General features: G+C 43.8%; 1 long non-coding RNA gene across 1 annotated transcript; it reads right to left on the minus strand.

Annotated features, from left to right (window-relative positions):
* Positions 1–979: 979 nt before the first annotated feature.
* LOC126504299 (uncharacterized) lies at positions 980–21200 on the minus strand. Its single transcript, XR_007592552.1, has 3 exons — positions 20308–21200; positions 4807–4874; positions 980–4688 (listed from the first exon to the last, which is right to left on the minus strand). It is a non-coding gene; the product is annotated as an uncharacterized lncRNA (long non-coding RNA).
* Positions 21201–21715: the final 515 nt, after the last annotated feature.

A 21715-nucleotide genomic window follows, 5' to 3' on the forward strand; every position in this document is an offset into this window, starting at 1 on the left:
AGTTCACCTACACAAGAATTGCAAATTTGGAATTGCCTTATTCCAAAAACAAGTTTCACCCACCTGCACCCAGATGGAAACTTGAGTCACATCCTTGCTGGCAGTCCACACAGACTTAGCATTAGGTGAGTTGGATATCGGGAGAATTTTCTGCAGTGTTAAGAATCAAATCCAGGGCCCTGTGCACACCAGATGACCACTCCACAACTAAACATCTCTGACCTTGCTAGGTGTTTTCAGTTAGTCTACAGGTAGGCAGGCAATGAAGGCACTGTGAAAGGCTAGCACATGCTGCACCACCTGAGCCTGGTCTGGCCTTCTGCTTAGCTCTTGCCCTGTGAGGTATCACTATTCACATCTCCCCATGCTGACTTCACTGAGCACTCTTCCATCTGCTTCTGATCCTTGCCTCCTATTCACTTCAACCTTCTGAAGATAATAGCACAGAAAAACAGTTGAGTGTGTGGCTCTAAATACTAGAGCCACACTGGCTAAAAGGTGGGGACATGTGCAGGCCCAAGTCAAAGAACACCCCACTCACACACATGCCCTTGAGGTACACCATCTGAGCAGACTAGGTGCATTCTGTTACACAGATTTCAAGTCCTTCCTTGCGGACCTTGTACCCAGGCACCAGAAGGGCCCCACTATCATCCCTCCCAAACCCCGTTCCCTTTGGAGAGTAGGCAGCTGTCACTTCCATCTCAGGGACCTGAATGTAGACTTGTTCCTCAGAGCTGATGGCTGCTTCACGATGGATCACATACATGCACCAAGTGTGCACCGGTCATAACAGACAAGAATGGGCTCATCGACATGCCCAAGGGTCCAGGAAGATGACAGAAATGACATGCACAGAATATGAGTTCTACCAACATTTTAAGATTAAATTTCATATGAAAACCTATTCTACAACACAAGGACAGCCAATCCCAAGCCCCAGGACTACTGAACTTACATATCACACAGGAAACATTGGTTCCTATTATAAAGTGATTTTATTAAATTGATTTAGACATACCGTAGGTCAAATAATATTTTCTGAAGATAACAATTATGGACTTTAAAGCTTGACATAAAATTAGTAGCTTCAAAAGTGTTAGTTGTATTCCCCAGCAACAGCATGATAAAATAATTCAACTATGTAGAAATATAGAACTCTAGGACTAGCTGGAAATTGGGAAATCATTTAGTCCAGTGTCCTCATTCTGTGAGAAAACTAGACCTGAAGATTAAGCGATTTGCCCAAGCTTACATACCTAATAGTAATAAAGCTAGAAATCAAACCAATTTTTCCTAAAACTAAAATTCTATTGATGATATTTCAACTGGCTCTCTATCAACTAAAAGTCTAGGTTTTCCTCTAATGTTCCACGCTGTGGTGACATTGAAGTGTAAGACACTACAGTAAATTGCTGTGGTGGCCGTGAGGCCAGGAAGGGGCTTTGTTAGCCAACAGTCCTCTCTGGAGAGGGGAAGGCAGTGAGTGATCAGTGGGTCAGAGGCTTGCCGGGAGGTGTCTGCACTGAAGTGCACGGTCACAGAGTCATCTCCAAACACGACCCACTGACTGTGTGCTCCAAAGAAGCCTCCTCTATGCACCAAGGCTTCAGTTTTACAAAACCCTCTTCTAGCCAAACACCTAAAAAGCAAAACAAAACAAAACAAAAGAAACAAATCTGCAGAGAAAAACTAAGCAGTCTCGTATTTCTGACCATATGGGAAGTTCTTTCTCCAGCATTAAATGGCTGGCAGAAGCCACCAAGCCAGTCACCCACTTCAGACTTACAGGTCATTAGTTTCTCCAAAGACTTCCTGAGCAAATGACTGCATGTGGGAGACTGAGAACAGGAATGAGAAGGAAACGGAAATGGGAGCTTTGTGTTGGTGTCACTGGGGACTTTTGGTCTTCTCAACATCCCTTGAGTTCCTCCGAGAGTTTTAGCATCAGTCAGTAGAAACAAAACAAACACTACAGGCCCATTAATGCTAGCCACTAAGCTCATGGCTCAGCGCCTCCCCTCCCCGCAAACTACCTCCAGCACCTGCAGCACCTGTGCTGTGTACTGTCACTGCTCCCTTCATCTAGCCCCAGCACCTTCAGCGCAGAGTACCTGACCCTTGCTACCTGGCCCCCCACCCCCCTCTACATACCACCTAGTTTATTTCTCATAACATTTAATCACTACCGCAAACTACATTATTTATGTGTATGTGTTAACTTGCTTATCCCGTCTCCCTCCTCCAGAGGTGAATCTCATGATCCAGTGGCATTCCCAGCACCCAGTACATGTCCAACACCCAGGAGGCATTCAATAAATACTCAGTGAATGAATGAGGATGGTGGATTAGCAACACACACTCATGCCTAAAAGAACCGTATGTGATCCATGATGACACCTACATATTATTGCCTGAGATGACAGATTCATCCTCAGTGACTCCCCAGTCAGCCCTCCCAAGGCCTCCCCAGCTGGTAGGGAATCCCACCACTTCTAAAAGGAGCCCAAGAGGGTCACTCTTGAAGCAGACAAGCTCAGTTTGCTTGCTTCTTCCTCCCTGATATATACATTCAGCTACTTAAAGAAAATTTCAAGTTAAAGCATGTGACGCAGCCACTAGAAAATAAGTTTAACTTAGAGCCACAGTGATTAGCAGAGTTCACAAACTAAAGAAAAGTTCCAGAGCATGTACATCTGCCAGTGATTTCCTGATCGGCTGAGTGAGTGCATTTTATGACTCTCCTAAAATCTGAAATGAAATTTAATGCCATCTAGGAAGGGGTAGGTGTTTAAAGGTACTCTGAGGACATGAGGTAAGGTGGATTCAGAAATAATCAGATATATGAAAAGCTATGTCAGGGCTGACTCAAGTGGCAACCTCAGAAATACCAGGATGCAGCCTTCAAGGGAGCTGTCCATCTTTAAATGCACTGACCGGTAGGTAGGCTTAAATAGAGGAAGAAGCATGTGCTCCAAAAGTGGGTGTCTGATGTTGCCTAGAAGCACAGCACAGATAAAAGGTGACTCAGAGACTGAGCAAGACTCATGAGTTTTGAGCATTATTTCAACTGATGAGGCATGTTGCCAGAGTCCCAAGAAACACTATACCTGCGACAGGGACACAATCCTCCATCTTGGGCACATACAAAGAATTCCAAGTTCAGAAAATCACAACCTCACCAAAATCTCCTCAGAAAGAATGTTTTTCTGGGGACTACTGTAGATGTTCTCAGGGTCAGTGTAGGTGGATTTGGGTTTCCTTCCTAGTGGCACTTATGGGTTTAAAATTTTTAATTCTTAGCAAAACATCTTTATATAACTGATATCTTGAGATGGTTTCTCTCCTTGGTGTGTACTCTCTGGTGGATGCAAAGGCTTGTACTCTGGCTGAAGGCCTTGCCACACTCATCACACTTAAAAGGTTTCTCCCCTGTGTGCACTCTCTGGTGGATGCAGAGGCTGGAACTCTGACTGAAGGCCTTCCCACACCCACAACACCTATAGGGCTTCTCCCCTGTGTGCACTCTCTGGTGGATGCAGAGGCTGGAGCTCTGACTGAAGGCCTTCCCACACTCATAACATTTATAGGGCTTCTCTCCAGTGTGGACTCTTTGATGCATGCAGAGGCTGGAGGTGTGCCTGAAGGCTTTCCCACACTCTTCACATTTGAAGGGCTTTTCCCCAGTGTGAACTCTCTGGTGCATACAAAGATTAGAACTATTACTGAAGCCCCTCCCACACTCACTGCAGACATATGGCTTCTCGCCAGTGTGGACTCTCATGTGGATTTGAAGATGGGAGCTCCAGTTGAAGGCTTTGCCACACTCATAGCATTTATAGGGCTTTTCCACAGTGTGAATTTTCTTATGTCTATTAAGTTTTGTTGTCGTGCTAAAATCTTTACCACAGTCATCACATTTGTAGACCTTCTCTCCTGTGTGATCTCGCCAATGAATATGAAGTTCTGATATGTGAAAGAAACCCTTATCACACTTGTCACATTTATGGGGTTTCTCTGCTGTGTGGATTTTCTGATGCATAAAAAGATCTGCTCTCTCAGAGAAAAATTCCCTGCACATGGGGCACTTGTAGATCATTTTTTCTATTTGGTATCGTGACTTAGAGAAGAAAGTATCCTTACAACTATGAGTTTCAGGACTGCTACTTCATAAAGCCTATTATTTTGCCATCTTGGCAATCTATCTCAGGCTTGCTCTATTGGGCAAGCTTACCATCAACCTCAGCTTCTCCCTGCCTATCTTTCTGTGGAAGGCTTCTTCCTGCATAGTGTTCCTCAGTCAGAGCTCTTACTGATTACGAAGTCACACTGACTTTTATATGAATCCCACAGCTCACCAGCACAGAGCTTTCTTTCCTTTAGATCCCTTGCAGTCAACATTCCAGGGGCAGGAAGGAGTAAGCCTTTGTTTTGAACCCCCGGAGTCTTTCTGATGTTCAGTACTCTTCTACTTTTCACTCATAAAACAATGCCTGTGTAGTGTGATCTGTTTCCCCAGGGCAGAAGGTGCCAGCTGGTGGTGAGCCCTGGCAGCACCTTCAGTTGAGTCAGAATGTCGCTCTGCCTTCTGCCCATCAGATGGCAGGCCTTGACAGCATGAAGGTTCCTCGGCTCCAGGCACAGCCAGTCTTGCTCCTGGGAACTCTATAGAGTAGCACGCTGGTTTTCTGTAATACAAACAATAATCAACATGCAATGTCCTTTCTGCCCAGAAACATCCATTGATTTCAGGATTAATGCTACTTTAATGGAACAGAGGGGAATGGGAGATGACCACACACACACCTTTTTTCGATCCTGAAGAGACAGTTCTCTTATCTTCCAGCGGGACGATGTCTCTTGGACTTGCAGGTCTGAGAAGAGAATTTGAAGATATCACACTCCTGTTCTAAGCCAAGTATGTGATCAATTACAGCTTATCAATTATGTGGACATCAAGGAAAATCTGATAGAAGAGAATTCCTCCCAAGACCCATAAACAAATTCAAAGAATAGCTGTCCTGCACAAGAACAAGAAAAAGTATCTCCGCCGGGCAGTGGTGGGGTATACCTTTAATCCCAGCACTCAGAAGGCAGAGGCAGACAGATCTCTGAGTTCAAAGCCAACCTGGTTTACAAGAGCTAGTTCCAGGACAGGCTCTAAAGCTACAGAGAAACCCTCTCTCAAAAAACCAAAACATCCAGAAAAAAAAAAAAAGTATTTCTGCTTTGAAAGATTGACCCCACATATGAGAAAGAAGATACAGCATATGAATATCAAACATTTCCTAGCTGAACCATTCATAAGGTCTTCCTGGCATGCTAATCAAGAGCTTCCGAACCTTACCCTGGCACTGAAGCCTTGCATGCCCTGCCTGGTCCTCTCTGATTTCTGTACTTGACTTTTCTCTTCAGTTCTCACACAACCCAACTTCACCCTGCATTATGGCCTTTCCATACTGCTCCCAAGGTTGGATTCACTCTCCCATGAGCCGTGTCAGCTCCCACTTCCCTAAGTAAAGGAGGCCCCTAGCAGTTAATCTTATTCGGTTTCTTCAAAGCACATACAACTTGTAATTATTTTCTTTGTTTCCCTGGGTTTTGAACCCTCCTGTACTGGGATGTGAGTACTGAGGAGTGAACTTGGCATGTTGCTTACCACCATGCTCTGGTAGGTAGTGCTTGCTAAGCATGTCTATGCTCCTTTAGGACTCCTGCTCATACCCCACCAGGGCTGTCTCATTCTGGAGAGCAGATGGGAAAACATTTGCCATTGCCTTATTTAAGGCTTCTGATAGTAGAGGGGACAAAAATAGGTTGATGAGGAGGAAACAAAAGGAGCAAAATCCCGAATACACTCACTGGCAATTATCTGAGGCTATGTCAGCAATCTTTTCATCATACATTTTTGCATACATTTTATACAGTGATACATCAATTAATGAATAAAATGGCATCAATAAGTATTTTCTTTCTCTGTGCATGTGTGTGCATACATGTGACATGGCACACATGATGTCAGAGAAAAACCTCAAGAGTTGGTTTTTAGTTTCCACCTTGTTTGAGACAGACTTTTGTTTGTCATTATGCGCTGTCGGGCTAGCTGGCCTGGGAGCTTGTAGGGAGTCTTTTGTCTTCACCTCCCATTTCACTGTATGAGCAACATACAACATACATACACACATAGCATGCTTGTGCCCATACTCAACTTTACCAAGGTCCTACAGATTTAAACATCTGCTTTTACTTACTGAGCCATCTCCACAACTCTTAAAAAGGCTCCATTAAACAGGAGACTTCTAAAAAGGTTTTTGTTTTATGGCTATATGTATACATGCCGTGTGTGTGTGTGTGTGTGTGTGTACGTGCGTGTGTGTGCAAGCTAGGAAAAGGTGTCAGATCCTCTGAAGTTAAGAGTTACAGGTGGTTGGGAGCTATTTGATGTGGGTGCTGGGAACTAAACCCCAGTTCTCAGGAAGAACAATAAAAGTGCCTAATCACTGAGCCATCTCTATGGCCCCTAAAATGACACTTAACAATTGCTTCATATGTACATGGTAGGTGACATTTTTGGTCAACAGAGAGATGGCAAAATTAATTGGTTTGCTCTGAGTCAAAGTGTTAGGGCTGTGAGATCCTCACAAGTCAGTGATCACTGTCCAGGTCAAACTGAACCTCTGGGCTAAGCTGCCAGGAAGCAGGCAGAGAAACCTGAACCAGGCTGTATAGACAAGCTATTACCCTGTTTGTGGCAAGAGGCCAAGGATGCAAGGGGTGGGGCTCTGGATCAAAGACAGTTGGACCACCCAACAGCAGCAGCTCTTCCTTTGGAACCTGATATAAATAAACCAATAGCTAAAAGGAGAGGGTACTGGGTGGCATATGGGCACTGTACCTTCAGGGAAATGCCACTCTACTACATAAAGCAATGTTTAGTCTTGGGTCACCCTACATCCACAGGAGTGGCATGATGATATGGTCTTTAGAAGCAAAGTAAGAAAAAATAAAAGGCAAGCAAAGCAAAAAGCACAAAGGGCAAGCCTTTCAAACCACTGAATTCAGAGTACAGAGAAGGATGTGGAAGAACACTGTGTATCTGACTCAGGTGCCAAGAAAACTTCCCCTAACACAAGTTCTTCAGGAACAGCAAAAAAGGCTGAGGACCAGGCATACCAGGGGTGCCATGATATTAATGAAACCCCAAATGGCTCAAGTCTCCAGTTGAGTCTACACCTAGGAGCATGAACTGTAATTATCTCAGAAGAGCTGAGAAAGGCAGGGCAGAGGACAAAGGAAGCCAGCCACTAGTCTTTCTGAGTCAACCCTATACATAATTTTTAGGAAACAAAACAAAAAAGACAAAAAAAAAAAAAAAACCACAAAACAAAACAAATGAAACTTCAGAAAATGTGCTAGGGAAGCAGCCCAAGGTCTAAATACTAGACAAAGCTCTGCAGATTAGACCTCTAAAGACAAAGGTGTGGCTCAGTGATGTGCCTGCAGGTTTTAAAGCTTGGCTTTGAGAATGCTTAGGACTTAGCCTTATTCCTCATGCTCAAACCAGCAGAGCCTACTTGGTATGCCTGCCTACTCAAACTGACCCTCACACTGCAGGTGCAATTGAGGACTGGTGCCATGAGGCAAGAGGTCAAGAAATGAGTCTTGAATGACAGAAAAGGATACCAAAAAGAGGCTCTAGACTGTGGTACTGCAAAGGAGATTCTGATGGTGGAACATAGACAGGACAGGTGGGACGGGGAACAGCTGATGGCAGACTTCCTTCAGAGGCTGTCAGGCCATAAAGCTACACATAGTTTTGTATTGCTGCTACTACACCTGTCTGTACTCCTTCTCCTCTTAGGCTCCAGGGAGGACGATCAGGAGAAGAGAACAGAGCAGACACAGATACTCCAAATGAGACCTAGCCTGAGGCAAAACTTGAGTGATAGACCCTCTGCTTAGAAAAAAAGTTCAGAATCAGGCTGTGGAGGAAGGGCTGCTGGTAGTGACATTGGAAAAAATGGCTTCCTTTAGCGTTCCCTGGTACATGCACAGTTGACCAGAAAGTTTATTAACTGAAAAAGAAGAGCTCTTGAATTTCTGAGGGATTTCCCTACAAAGGCCCAGAGTTTCTACCCAGTAATGAAGTGCAAGGGTGCACAGTTGCCATACAGCAGCAGCTGGGGAGGCGGCACACTGTGGGGTAGGGACTAGGAGAATGTAGGTGCCAACACTGGATGCCAGTTCTCCGAGGTAGATGCAGAGGATGGTAAGTTGTAACTATGCAACATTTACATGGATACCTGGGTAGGGGGACCCCCGTTAGGTTACTGGAAAGCTGCAGCTACACACACAGCCTCCAACTTCAGCCAGCTACTGTGAAACAGGCAGAGGTCAGGACTTCCACACAGGCACACAGCTGTCCCTACTGACTGAGAGGAAACTAGAAACTAGCCAGGTGAGGTTGGCTGGATGGCACCCTTGGACGTAACTCTTAGAACATCATGGCAAGATGTATGCAGAGCAGCTGAGAGCTGATGGCAGTTGGAATAGAGGTAGGAAAATTATGGTTTTCCAAAGCTGGGAAACCTGAGTGAGGTACATATGCTGAATGAAATGAAAAGAAAGGGATTTAGACACATCCTCCCTTAGCACCAGACCTGGCACACAGGTCCCAACACAGCTTTACATCTATTTTACAAATTGAGATAATGTATATGGCTTTTAGAAGGAGCTGGCTCTGGGAGCTAAAGACTATGGTGCTCTGTGCTTTGTTCTACTTGGGGGTAAAAAGGGGGGGCACACATGTTCAGGCTGCCAAGACCAATAGCAATTAGTAATCTGCAGTCAAATCAGAGACTAGCTCTGGGAATGACCAGAAACAAGAACATGTAGCAGGTGGCATTCAGATTCCTAGGAGTCCATTTGTTCCTTTGTTTACTTTGAAATTCACCTGGAATTTTCATAAAAAGCCTGAGAGGCCTCTGCATATACAACTGCTGTAATAAAGTCCTGAGAAAGACACAAATCAGAACGCTCACAATTCAGCTGAGTGATGGGAAAGGCTCTGTTAACCAATATCCTTTAAGAAGTGGAACCTAGTTAAGGAGTGGTTACCTGGAGCCCAGGAAAAAAACTGGGACAGACCAGGTGCGCTCTCTCTGGGTGATTCCTGCCAGACACAGAGGAATTCTGACTTCTTGTGGCGTGAGTTTCCCCTTATAACAATTAAAAATATAATTGTTTATCTTTAAGCTAGCCTGGTTATTTCTCGAATCAAATGAACAGCTACAGGTGGTGCTCAAAGTGGGGCCACTTGATTCTTTGGCGGATCTGGCCAGCCATGGCATTGAATTCCCACACAGTGGTGCTATTTAGTCGCTACTTGGCTGATTTCGGGGTCTAGTTTTTACTGGGCTCACAGAAGCTCAGGCAGTGCGGGGGATGCGGGAGGCCAAGGCAAAAAGGGCTGAGGAGCTCGTGTCCAGAGCAGCCACCGCCACTGAGGGCAACGATTGAGAAGCCCGCACCCAGCCCATCTCCTCCACTGCCGCCAGAGTGGGAGGTGCCCGCCTCCCTGTGCCAACTGTCTCGTGTGGCTGTTGAAAAGCCAGAGACTAAAAAACAAAAAACAAAAAAAGCCAGAGATTTTCACAGAACACACAGTCTGTGATTTATACTAAAAAATTTCTTGATTTAAGCATATTTTTCAGCATTTAACCTAAACCAAGCACGAGGATTCAAGTGCACCGCGACACCTACTGGCAGGTAATAGTCATTGCACCTACTCCAGCTGATTAAACCACAGGTGAGCTTTATTATTCTAAATATAATTCCTAAGTTACTGATTTAAAAAGGGCAATATGTCGGACAATCTAACCAACCAAGGTTTCAATAGCCTTTCACTTATACCATGTGTGAGATCTTACAAGATGCATATGATGCCTCTTCTACATCACTATTCTTACTTCTAGGGCTTAGTTTTGTCCTCAATATTTTTTTCTTAAAAATAGGGGCTGGAGAGATGGCTCAGTGGTTAAGAGCATTGCCTGCTCTTTCAAAGGTCCTGAGTTCAATTCCCAGCAACCACATGGTGGCTCATAACCATCTGTAACAAGGTCTGGTGCCCTCTTCTGGACTGCAGACACACACACAGACAGAATATTGTATACATAATAATAATAATTAAAAAATATGGTTTGATAATAGAAAAATGATGCAGTCTTTACAGACTGAATCCAGGCTTCTTAGGAAAGAAGCTGGAAATCTGAAAAAGGACACAACCACCTTAACAAACAATTTTCAGTCAGCTGAGGTGCTTTTAAACACCGCACAAAACTTCTTAAAAAGGAGGTCATACATCTAAAGGAAAATACAAACACTTTGAATAACAAAACTCAGTCGAATGAGGTGCTTTTAGAAATGATACAGACTGGTAACAAACTTTTCAAAAAAGAGATTGAACATATGAAGGAGGATACTAGAACTTTACTTAATATGACTCGGTCAACTGGGATATTTTTGGAAAAGGTAGACTGATAATAATTTATTTAAGGAGAGATTCAGCACTCTGGGGGAGGAAACAGCTGATTTGGCACATAAAAGTCATTTATTTAAAGAGAGATTCAGCACTCTGGGGGAGGAAACAGCTGATTTGGCACATAAAAGTAATTCATTTAAAGAGAGATTCAGCACTCTGGAAAAGCTGATTTGGCACATAAAACCCAGTCCATGCCAGTGGGTGCCGAAACATTATTTCAGAGAATTCATATGGTTGATTGTATTAATCGGACTCTGTCAAAGGGGTATGACAGATTGACTGATAAAATGTCTTTCCAGAAAGGTAATATGCATGCCATGAAGATTATGTCCAAGGATGAAACATTATCTCTACTGGACAGACTTCATACCTTGAAATCCTCAATGAGGGCATTAGAGCAGAATACTGGACAGGAGGTCCACACATTACAAAAAGCAGTGGTAAACAGATTTAAAAAGATTGAGGGAATTATTGACTTTGATGACCAGGAGCAAAAGGTAAAAAGGCAAAAATCTAACCTCGTCAGTGCATAAAAATCTCTGGGATAGCTTCCCCGGAGTTCTACCTGCGTTTCCAGTAATAACATCAGAAAAAGTATCTGGCTCCAAATACCCTAAAAGTAGTCAAGGAATATACACGGGAGCCCATACATATGACTAATCTAAAAGAAATTAAAAGTGGCTTACGGATTCTTCCTTTGTTAGGAAGACGGCCAAAACCTGGGCTTTCAGTAACAGCCAAATCTCACGATTCGGCTCAGTTAATATCAGCAGTACTAGAAAATAGGCCACAATTGCATTGGAAATGCTTTCTTAAAGAGGAAGCAAGAATTTTAGAACAACAAGAAAAAACAAAAGAAATTGAGATTTCCCTAGATCAAATTCTAGGTAAAGGACTTTACTCTGATCCTCAGGATCAAGCTCTTTATGATGACCACACCCTGTCCCTATGTAACACAGCAGCTTTAAAGGCTTGGGACAGAATTCAGAAACCAGAAAAGAGTTAAATCATACCTTAGGGTTAAACAGGGTCAGAGAGAGCCTTAGTGACTTTTTGCAAATACTAACTAGGGCTGTACAAATAGGGTAACTGACCCAGAAGTTAGACGTATAATAATTAAATCTTTGGCTTATGAGAATGCCAACACAGAATGTGAAAGATCCTGGGACCTTTAAAGGTCAGATCAGTACCCATAGATAAATGGGTCTTGCATACAATAAATGTCAAGACACCTGACTATGGTACTGAAGCTTGGGTAGAAAAAGCATTTCCAATGGTAAGAGAAGACATTAAAATACCAAATGTTTTAATTGTGGTAGAATGGGACATATGAAAAGGGATCGTAGACTACAGATTTCTAGGAATAATGCATCCTCTGGGAATAACAAAAATAGGAGGACTCAGCCTTCAGGTATATGTAGGAGGTGTGGCAAAGGTCAACATTGAACCAATAAATGTAGGTCAATGAAGTTAGACAAGGCAACCCAATACCATTGGGGAAACACTGTGGGGGTCCTCTTGCAGGCCCCCATGATGAATGTGGTCTAGTCATTCCCAGTTACTGTGAAGAACGTGTCATGCCAGGAAAATTAAAAAGTCCTATGCCTGCTGTCAAAAAGCGATAGATTGGTTTGTGAGTTATTTTTTATAGATAATTACATTGGTATAGATTCTTATATATTGATACAAAGTTAAATAATATTGAATATTGTATGCATGCATGCTTCTACCCCTGTTTAAAACATTTTTTATATATTGATATATATTTACAATATTGCAGTGTACATTTCTATCTCTGATCAAGATACTTTTACATTGTTTACATTTGGAGGTCATTGTTCTCATTTATTACACAGTTGTTTATTGTCTTAGTCTTTAAGTTATATAGGTATTAAGAACTATAGATCAATAGTCATCCATGTTTGTCATACTTATAGTTAGACTAATCAGGTTCTTTAGATACATTAGGGATTATATTCTGCATAGACAGATAATCTTCAACCACTTCAAAGAACTGTAAAAAAATGGCATTTAAATAACTTAAGAGTTCTGTTGAAGTGAGACATAATTGCTCCGAAGACACTCCTGGAGCTTGTTTTCTTCTTGGCAGAACTGGCCTTTGGGCAAAGAAATGCCCATACCTCAACCACTGACAAAGATACACAGTATCCGTAAATGGATAAAACAGGACTGTCAAATCCTGCCAAGACAGGCTAAGATAATTTTGAAAAGTTTTTTGCCTTTGAAAATGGTCTGTCAGTCATTTTAGGCCTTAGCCAAAGGTGGCTGCTTTAATGTTGCAAATGAGACTTGGGTGATTGCCCAGGTAGCCAGTTGTTTCTGTCATTTGTTCACATTTTGGAAGTTGCTTGACTGCACTTCCTGCTTACTCAAGTAATATTGTTTCCTTTCTCAGATCTTCCATGGGGTTGAAGATTAGATAGTGTAGTTACCTTCCTCATGATTTAGCCAAGCTTAATTCTGATGCAAGATTTAGACTCCTTGAAATAGAATGTTTAGTAAAACTTGTTATGTGTTCCTTGCTTAATATTGCTTATATTGTTTGTAATTTTATATTCGGTATCTGTTCCTATTGTATATAGTTGTACTGGGTTTGGATCGATCTTCCTTAGACAAAAGGGGGAGGTGATGACGGAAGCTCTGTTAACCAATCACTTTTAAGAAATGGAACCTAGTTAAGGCGTGGCTACCTGGAGCCCAGGAAAAAAACTGGAATGGACCAGGTGTTCTCTGGGTGATTCCTGCCGGACACAGCGGAACTCGGACTTCTCATTCTTGCGGTGTGAGTTTCCCCTTATAACAATTAAAAATATAATTGTTTATCTTTAAGCTGGCCTGGTTATTTCCCAAACTAAGTGAACAGTTACAGTTGAGTAATCCATGGAACCTGGTCATAGCATCCCACACAACAAAGGAGGTAAGATTAGCTTAGCCTCTGTGTCTGCCAGCATTCTGTCTGTCCATCAGGACTGAAAAGCCCCATTCCAACATTTTGCCTAGTAAACACTATGATGTCACCTCTGCTCACAGCATCTCCAGTCTCCTAACCATTTCTGGTCCTACCATTGAATATTGGCTGACTCCTTTCCCACTTCCTATTCTAGCTCAGTTCCCACAGTGCCCCTGCTTTGCCACCACACCCATGGTGGCACCCAGGCTCTGCCCTTACCTGGACCTCTGCTTAAAAACTCATGCCAATCAACCTTCCTGGGGTCACCATGGTCTCACACTTAACTGCTAACCTTCATGCCACTCTGAGCAATGTCTCAGTCTTTCCAAAACCAACTTTCTACTTGTCTGCACATGATCCTGAGCACCAAAAGTGTCATCAGACTTCATCTGGGATCACAAATCTCAAACGGACACTAAGCCTCCCTATTTTTTCTTAAAGTCCTGGATATACACTCACCCAGTATTTTAATTCACAGCACACCATGCTCTTTTCACAAGTTCCCCTGTGCCTACGACAAGAGCCTCTACTAGCACCCAGGCTGCTAACCTCTATTTGACACTCTGGTTTATTCCCTCTATGGGTTCTATAGAATGTGTTCCTGTCTGTTCTCTAGAATTTCTTCAACCCCCAGCAGTTGCCAGCAAAGAGCCAGCACAAATTCCCTAAAGAGCTCTGGACTCAGGATGCTCCAGTGTGCCCACCTCCCAACAAGGAATAGTCCCCATCCCATAGCCTTTACTTGTCATGACTAACATGGTCTAAAGTACTCCTGCAAACATTCTCTCTCAGTGATCCACCATTCTACGATTCACTGTCAACCCTTACCTGCTTTCCTGCCAGCTCTGTTCTCCAAGTCCCTTCTATTTAGGAGTCTCAGCTTACATGGTCCTGTAATAATCAAGCTCTAATTGCAGTCCTTCACACTCCAGTTAGCTCTTTCAAACACACTGCTGGGACTCTCCTTTCTGGTTCCTCTCCACCTAAATCCTCAGCCTCACCTTACAAGACAGCACCAGCTGTTCTAAAGCAGGAGAAAAGATCACCTGTAGGTCTGTCTTTAGAGCTCAACCACTCAGGTGCTAGTGAAGAAATGCTGACAGCTAGCTTTCTGCAAGATGGGTTTTTCTAACATTCACCAAAAGGACAAACTGCCCAAGTATCTGCCTACCCATCCAGATCTCTACCGTCTCACACTGATATAGGATATAACCTGTTTCTAATGTTACTGTTCTGAGCCTCCCACCAGCTGGGAAATGTCTGCGGCTTCTACCAAACTTGGAAGGCAGCTACTGCACCAGCTACATGTACCCCCTGGACCTGCAGCCAACCCCCTCTACACATGTCCAGAAAATAATAATGACTTCTTACACAGGATATGCATGTACCTGTATACTCTCTCTCTCCCTGCCCCCATGCAGATTGTAGTCTTTCCTTCCTGAAAGTGAAAGGCAGCAATTCTGCCCGAGGTCCACATTCCCCTGAGGACATCTAAAATGGAACTGTTCAGAAACATCAGCAACAATTTCAAAACAGGGACCCTATTACTCATAAGTCAAGTAAAAACGATCCTTTTAAGGAACTGAAAAGCACTCAAGCTTTCTGTAGATCTCTAACTGTGGGTGCTCTGAAGTACCAGCAACTCTTACTCTAGACAGAGTGCCTATGAAGCACTCTGAGTGTGGGAGTAGCCTCTCCAGGTCAGGACTGTGGACATGTCCATCATACCTCACTCACAGCCAGACCCACAGACTATGTGATATATACATAATCAGCCATCCAAAGCATTAGGAGTAGCTTCTGGGGAAAGAAAATAAAAAACAGATATGCTGACCATCTCTCTACCCCAGCACTTCTCAGAAAGCACTTCTCACGCTGCAGAGGGAAACAGCTACCGGATCACCTTTCTCAATGACAGCTGCAGATGGTGTCATAGTAGCTGGGTAGGACTCCAAGAAAGATGGTGATACAAGGGTGGGAAGTGCAATGAGTCACAGCAGCTTTGAGATCTGGAAGGCTGTGCTGGAAGATCCTGAATCCCAGCTCCCTCAGGGCATGCTGATGAGTGGCTGTGATCATACTTGCCAGCCTAGAAGAGATGACAGTCCTGTTGCTAACCTCTTAAGACACATGCACACGGGCCTGTGTTCCGGGATATCCAATTAGGGCCAGGCATTGTGCCTGCTCTAGAGAATATGAGGACTGCAGCACATATGTCAATCCCAGAATCCTTTGACTAGGCTCTGGGAGAGGTCTTCCCCCAGGAACATAGATGGTGAGCACTTCTAAGCTGAAACCCCTAGACAAGATAGCCACAGGAAGACTAGCAGGGAAGGAGTTCAGTGTGGGAAAGGCAGGGGGTGGAACAGAAGCAGGACCTCGGTCAGAAGCTCCCACCAGCAAGACACACTCCATGTGAAATGAATGTCAGGACTTCTCTGTGGAACTAGGTTTCAAGGAAATAAAACCATTCCCATTTTAAGAACCCAGGTGGTAATGTCTCTATTTTCAGAGACAGGAAGGCACAAAGGGCAGACTGACAGCAGGGAATGAATACAAGATGGGACACCTCAGGAGAGACTGCAGTCTTAGAGGAGCAAGAGCTTTAGACAAATATGATCTAGCTCTTATTTCTCATTTACACACTACCTAGATTCTGTGATGGGGACACACTCTTCCACTTCAACACCCCACCAATGTTGTTTTCTCAGAATCTTCTGGACCTTGCTCTTGAAATCCCTACTCCTCCCTCCATGTGGCTTTTCCTTTAACACCCACTCTGGTCCTGAGCCCCGCTCCTATGTAGCCCGACCACAGTTCAGTAACAGAACCCCTTGCTCTAACTGCAGGACCAAGTGCCCACACTCTTCAAGAGCCATTAGAACGAAAGGAAAGGAAAAAGAAAAAAGAAAAAAGGAAAAAGGAAAAAGGAAAGGTAAAGGAAGCAAGCATACACTGGCATCTCCCCAATCTCATTCTTAACACAGGCTGAGATGTGGTCCTCACACCTGGTTAAGATGAAGATTTAAGCCGGCGGTGGTAGCGCACACCTTTAATCCCAGTACTCGGGAGGCAGAGGCAGGTGGATCTCTGTGAGTTTGAGGCCAGCCTGGTCTACAAGAGCTAGTTCCAGGACAGGAACCAAAAAAAAAAAAAAAAAAAAAAAAAAAAAAAAAAACCAAAAAACCAAAAAAAAAAAAAAAAAAAAAAAAAAAAAAAAAAAAAAAAAAAAAAAAAAAAAGATGAAGATTTCATAGATGAAGGTGGGCCCTAATGGTTTTTAAAGTGTGGTGTATTTACAGGCACAAAGGCAAATAAATGGAGATAGGGCAGAGACTTAAATGTGAACAAGAGCCAAGGCTTATCAAGGCTATTGTCTGCCCCCAGACACTGGAGAAGACAAAACTGTAGCTTCCCTGAGGCTTCCGAAGGAGCGGGGCCACCATCACCTCATAGCAGTCAGAATAACCACAGCACTTTATGACAGCAGCCTGAGAAACTACTAAAGAAGGAAAAGGCACACTATTGGGAGCCCTGCTCCATCTGGGGACAGTACACAAAATGGATGTCTCTGTTAGTGATATGTATGTTCTGTAGGATCCATCCTTCTCCCAAGCCTGCCTCATTCTAAAAGTTGGACTCCCCTCCTGCCTATGTACCCAGAGGGAAGGGGTAGAGCATCTCTTTAACATTTTCCTCCAAAAGATAACACTCACAAATGCCTTAACTCCCCCCCCCCCCTTTCCACTCTAGTACTTTCACTCTCCAGGAAACAAAGTTCCATAAACAGTGAGTAGTTCTCCCCACCCCCATGTAGGTGGTAGCAGCAGGACAAAGAATGTGGCCAAGACACAGTATGTGTGCCATGGATACAGTGCAGGTGGCACTGCCATATCGCCACCCACAAGACCCAAACAAGTGTTGTCTCGGGAACACAAGATGAACAGCAGTGCTCTAGGCCTGGTGTTGTGCCTAAGTGGCCTGAGTGGAAGCAGTCACCAACACTCCTCATGACGCACATTCTTCCCACTACAGTCCACTGCCCTAATCCACTCCTTAAATCTGACCCAAGTGCCAATGTCAACCACAGACAAAACAATGTATGCCTGTGTGTGTAGTATTACTATTATTATTATTTGATAGCTCAGAGAAGCTTGAAGCCCTTCTCAGGACCAGCAGGCTCTGCAGAGATAGTGGTACGTTCAAGCTTGTTCTTGAGAGCAAGCACCCCAGCTCTGAAATCTTGTAAATCTTTTCATATCTTCCACCTGATGTCCAGGGCATTCTTTTGTTCTTCCTTCACTACACATGGACAGAACTTCTTATCCAATGAGCCTTAGGATGGGCAGTGTCTCAAATACCAAAGACACCTTGGAATCTGGGTACCTGTTCTTAAGTTTACTAGCACTGTGGCCTCACGCACATTATCTCCAAAATCTAAATCCTCAAATGTTAGAGACAGTATACCAGAGCTATAGGATCCTATGGAGAACAGTTTTTTTTTCCTTGCTTCTATTCTCTATCCTAATTGCAGCCCTTCCTCAAGGATTTTCTTTCCATTTCTAAACAGTGATAAAACATTTAAAGCTTGCCAAAGGGCATAATATAGAGATCAGAAAATAACTTGCAACAATCAGTTCTCCCCTTCATCATGGGGATCAAACTCAGGTGGTCAGAACTGGAACAGGAACCATTATTTGCTGAGCCATCTCGCTGGCCTGGAATTAATATTCTTGTAAATTTTTAATTTTCACTTCTATTATGGGAGACATCAAAGCCGGTAACCATAGAACTTTAAAGCTCTTTGATAATTTTTCCAAGCCTGAAGAGGCTCAGAGACACCAAGGGCTGAAAATCTACCTAAAACTCACCCTGGAAGAGGTTTGGGCACATGTGAACAGAAGCACAACTTGCATGTGCTTTTTTGATTCCTAAGAAAAGGCAAGTTCTCTTCTGAGTGAGGATGAGAGCATGTGCTAAGAACAGGATGGAAAGCCCTGGGTGTGTATAGCTCCCTCAGCAAAATCTTGCTGAAATGACCTAGAAACTGGCACAGCTAGGAGGAGGCCTGGGCACTGACACCTCTTGAGTGGTCCTGGCTGATCTCAGGCTACTGCCCAGTAGGATAATAACATCTCCACAGACTGGCTGAGATAATTACAGAAAGAAACAAAGAGGAAAGTGCTTATCAGAGTGCCCAGAGCACAGTTGTGGCTAAACAAATACTTATTTATTTCCTGTACTTTAATTAGCACATAGCAGAGTCTGGTGTCTGCCAAGTGTGCTACGTCATGGGCAAAGGTTCCTGAAGGCTATGACCTCATCTTGAGTAATGAAGACTTCTTCTCCATCCAAAGCCTTGTCTATCCCCCTGTCACCCCCTCTACTACTGTCCTCACTCTTCAACACCACCTACAGAAACAGCAATGTAATGGACAGAAGACAGCCTTTGGGGGACAGCACAAACAAAGACTAAACTTATCTTTTCTACCTAGTAGTATATGTAACATCTGAATAACCTGAAAGGTAAAGGCATTATACACAAAAGATCCAAGTTCAAATCCTTGGTCTCACACTAACTAGCTATGTTGTTGCTACTGGTAACGTGTCCCCATCAGCTTCATCATGAATAGCTGACCAGAGTTAAAAAAGCTGCTGGGATCATGCCAGGCAAAACTTCACCCAACCATCCATTTAAGAGGGGAGGTATCTACTCTGTCCTTATGAAGGAAGAGCATAATAAGCAATCAATGAAATAGAAGCTCCCAGGGTGTGACCAGAAGGCTTAGTAAGGGTCAGGGCATGACAATATAAAAATGCCCCCCTCTGTACGACACTCTGCCTGCTCCAGAGTGCTGCACACTACAAGATGGTGGGAAGGAAAAGGAAAGGATGGAGAGGTAGGCCAAATATGTTCCCTTTCTTGATAAGACTCACATACTAACCCAGTTTTCTTCCTCCACTGCAGCAGTAGTGAGTGCCAAAGGGACAAAATGAGCTCAGGCCCCAAGAAAATAAGCCAGAAAGCTCCAACCACTGCCAGGAAAAAGCAGAAAGGCGGAAGAACAGCATGGGCCCAGATCAGCCAGTTGTAAGGAGTTAAGACAGTCTTTAGCAAGTGGAAAGTGGACCTCCTTCAGCACCAGTTCACCTTCCATATCCATTTCTCTGTTGTCTCTATGAATCACATGACCCAGGGATCCTAGCACTGGCTACTGGTATACCTGGATCATAACTCCTTAGTTGGGCCACTTAACAAAACAGAAGTGAACACACACACACACACACACACACACACACTAGGGGCACAAGCAGGCTACATCCTCTAACAAGGAGCCAGATAGTGAGCACCCTGACCTAAGACAGGGTAAGCAGAACTCAGGACTGGTGCAAGGAAAAGATTTCAGTGGCTTACCCACAAAGGGCACTTAAACCATAAAAATAAAATACTTCAAGGAGATTTTCTATCTTGGACAAATGGTGAAGCAGTGGGAAAACTGACCATAGGGCCACAGTGGTTGCAAGGCTATAGAAGTCCTAAGGTCCTACTAGTTACAGAGAGGACAAAAGTACCCCCCCCCCCAAAAAAAGTACCAGGTTTACATCATGGAAAGTTGAGGTGCATAGGCGCTTTTGAAGAACTGGATACTATGAATGAGTTCACAAGACAGGGCGGACCAGTCATACCAGGAGGTCTCTGTAAGCATACAGGATCCAAGACATGATAAACCAAAGAAGGAAAGTAAATACTCAAGAAACTATGGGGAAGAAAAGCAAGGCTGTCTGTATTACTCACCTCAGTTATCATAGTGATTCTCCTGCAAGGAACTATATCCGACTAAGATGGAGGTCCCTGGTGCTAGATGGTTGAGTTGGCTGGCAGGAAGGCCAGAGGAGCACTGAAGATAAACACACGACAAACAGAGGGCCTCCTGACCTGGCTTTACCCTCCCTGTTGGGCAACTTTCACTTGAAGGTGAAGAAAGGAATTACAATGAAGGCCCCAGAACCTACAAGGTACTAACAGGATGAAGTTAATAATACCTGGGCACTTAATAATGCTCACAGTTTGATGGGTTGGTTCATCACTGATGGATACAGTCATTGTAACTGCTGCACTTATTCCCCCACCATAGACCCATATCCACGGCAGCGTGGGTAGAAACTTCAATGTCTGTTTTTAAGCCTTCTTGGGAGGTGTGACAAGATACCAGAAGACTTCGGCATCAACTTGCTATCATGTTTTCACTCAGATCAGACATGTACTCACCCTGTAAGTTGTGAATTTGGGGTGATGCTAAACTGTTCTGAGACTTTAGGGAGAGAAACGCATGACAGGCAGAGAGCCACACTGCTGATAGAAATGGCCACATCACTGTCAGTAGTGTTCATGTGTAGGAGAAACGGGACTGTTAGTGCCAAGGATAGGTTCTACACTGTCAAAGCAAACAGGAAATACCTTCAGTACATCAGGGACAGTTTTTCACCAGCTTCTCTGTAGATAGAAGAGGGCTGTGGGACATGCTGTAAAGGAGGAGTTGCACATAGTTCTGATATGGGTCCTGACTGAGCACATCAGTCATAAGTGCCTCTCAGCCCATGAGAGCAAACACAATTATCTGATTCCATACCTTAACTATGGCCTATGGCAGGGTCTGGAACAGTATCAAAAGCACCAACAAAATCAGATTTTCTCTATGTTTCCAGAATATAAACAACCCTGAGAGAATACAAAAGAAGAACCTATAAGATTACCAAGTATACAAGTGCTGCAGAGGGTCCAACACAGAGCAGCAAACCAGTTTGGAGGAAGGTGAATCCATCAGCAAGAAGCTGAAAACAGAAGAGAAAATGAATCGAAGGATTTGGAAAAGACAAGCAAGGTCAACTGTCCTTGAAAGGATACCCTTGTTCCTGAGGGTGTCCTGAGTCCCAAGAATCCTGACAACACAATACCCCTTTCTTAAAATGGGTTGAATGGGGCTGGAGAGATGGGCTCAGTGGTTAAGAGCACTGGCTGTTCTTCTAGAGGACCATGGTTCAAGTCCTAGTACCCACATGGCAGCTCACAGCTGTCCATAATGCCTGTTACAGGGGATCTGACACTTTCACACAGACATACGTGTGGGTAAAACACCAACGAACATAAAATACAAATAAATAAATAATAAAATGGGCTGAACGAATCTCTATTCTCTGCAACT

The sequence above is a fragment of the Alexandromys fortis genome, unplaced genomic scaffold, assembly GCF_014885135.2.
Source record: "Alexandromys fortis isolate MF-2015 unplaced genomic scaffold, M_Fortis_MF-2015_v1.1 scaffold_56, whole genome shotgun sequence".
Taxonomy (NCBI): domain Eukaryota; kingdom Metazoa; phylum Chordata; class Mammalia; order Rodentia; family Cricetidae; genus Alexandromys; species Alexandromys fortis.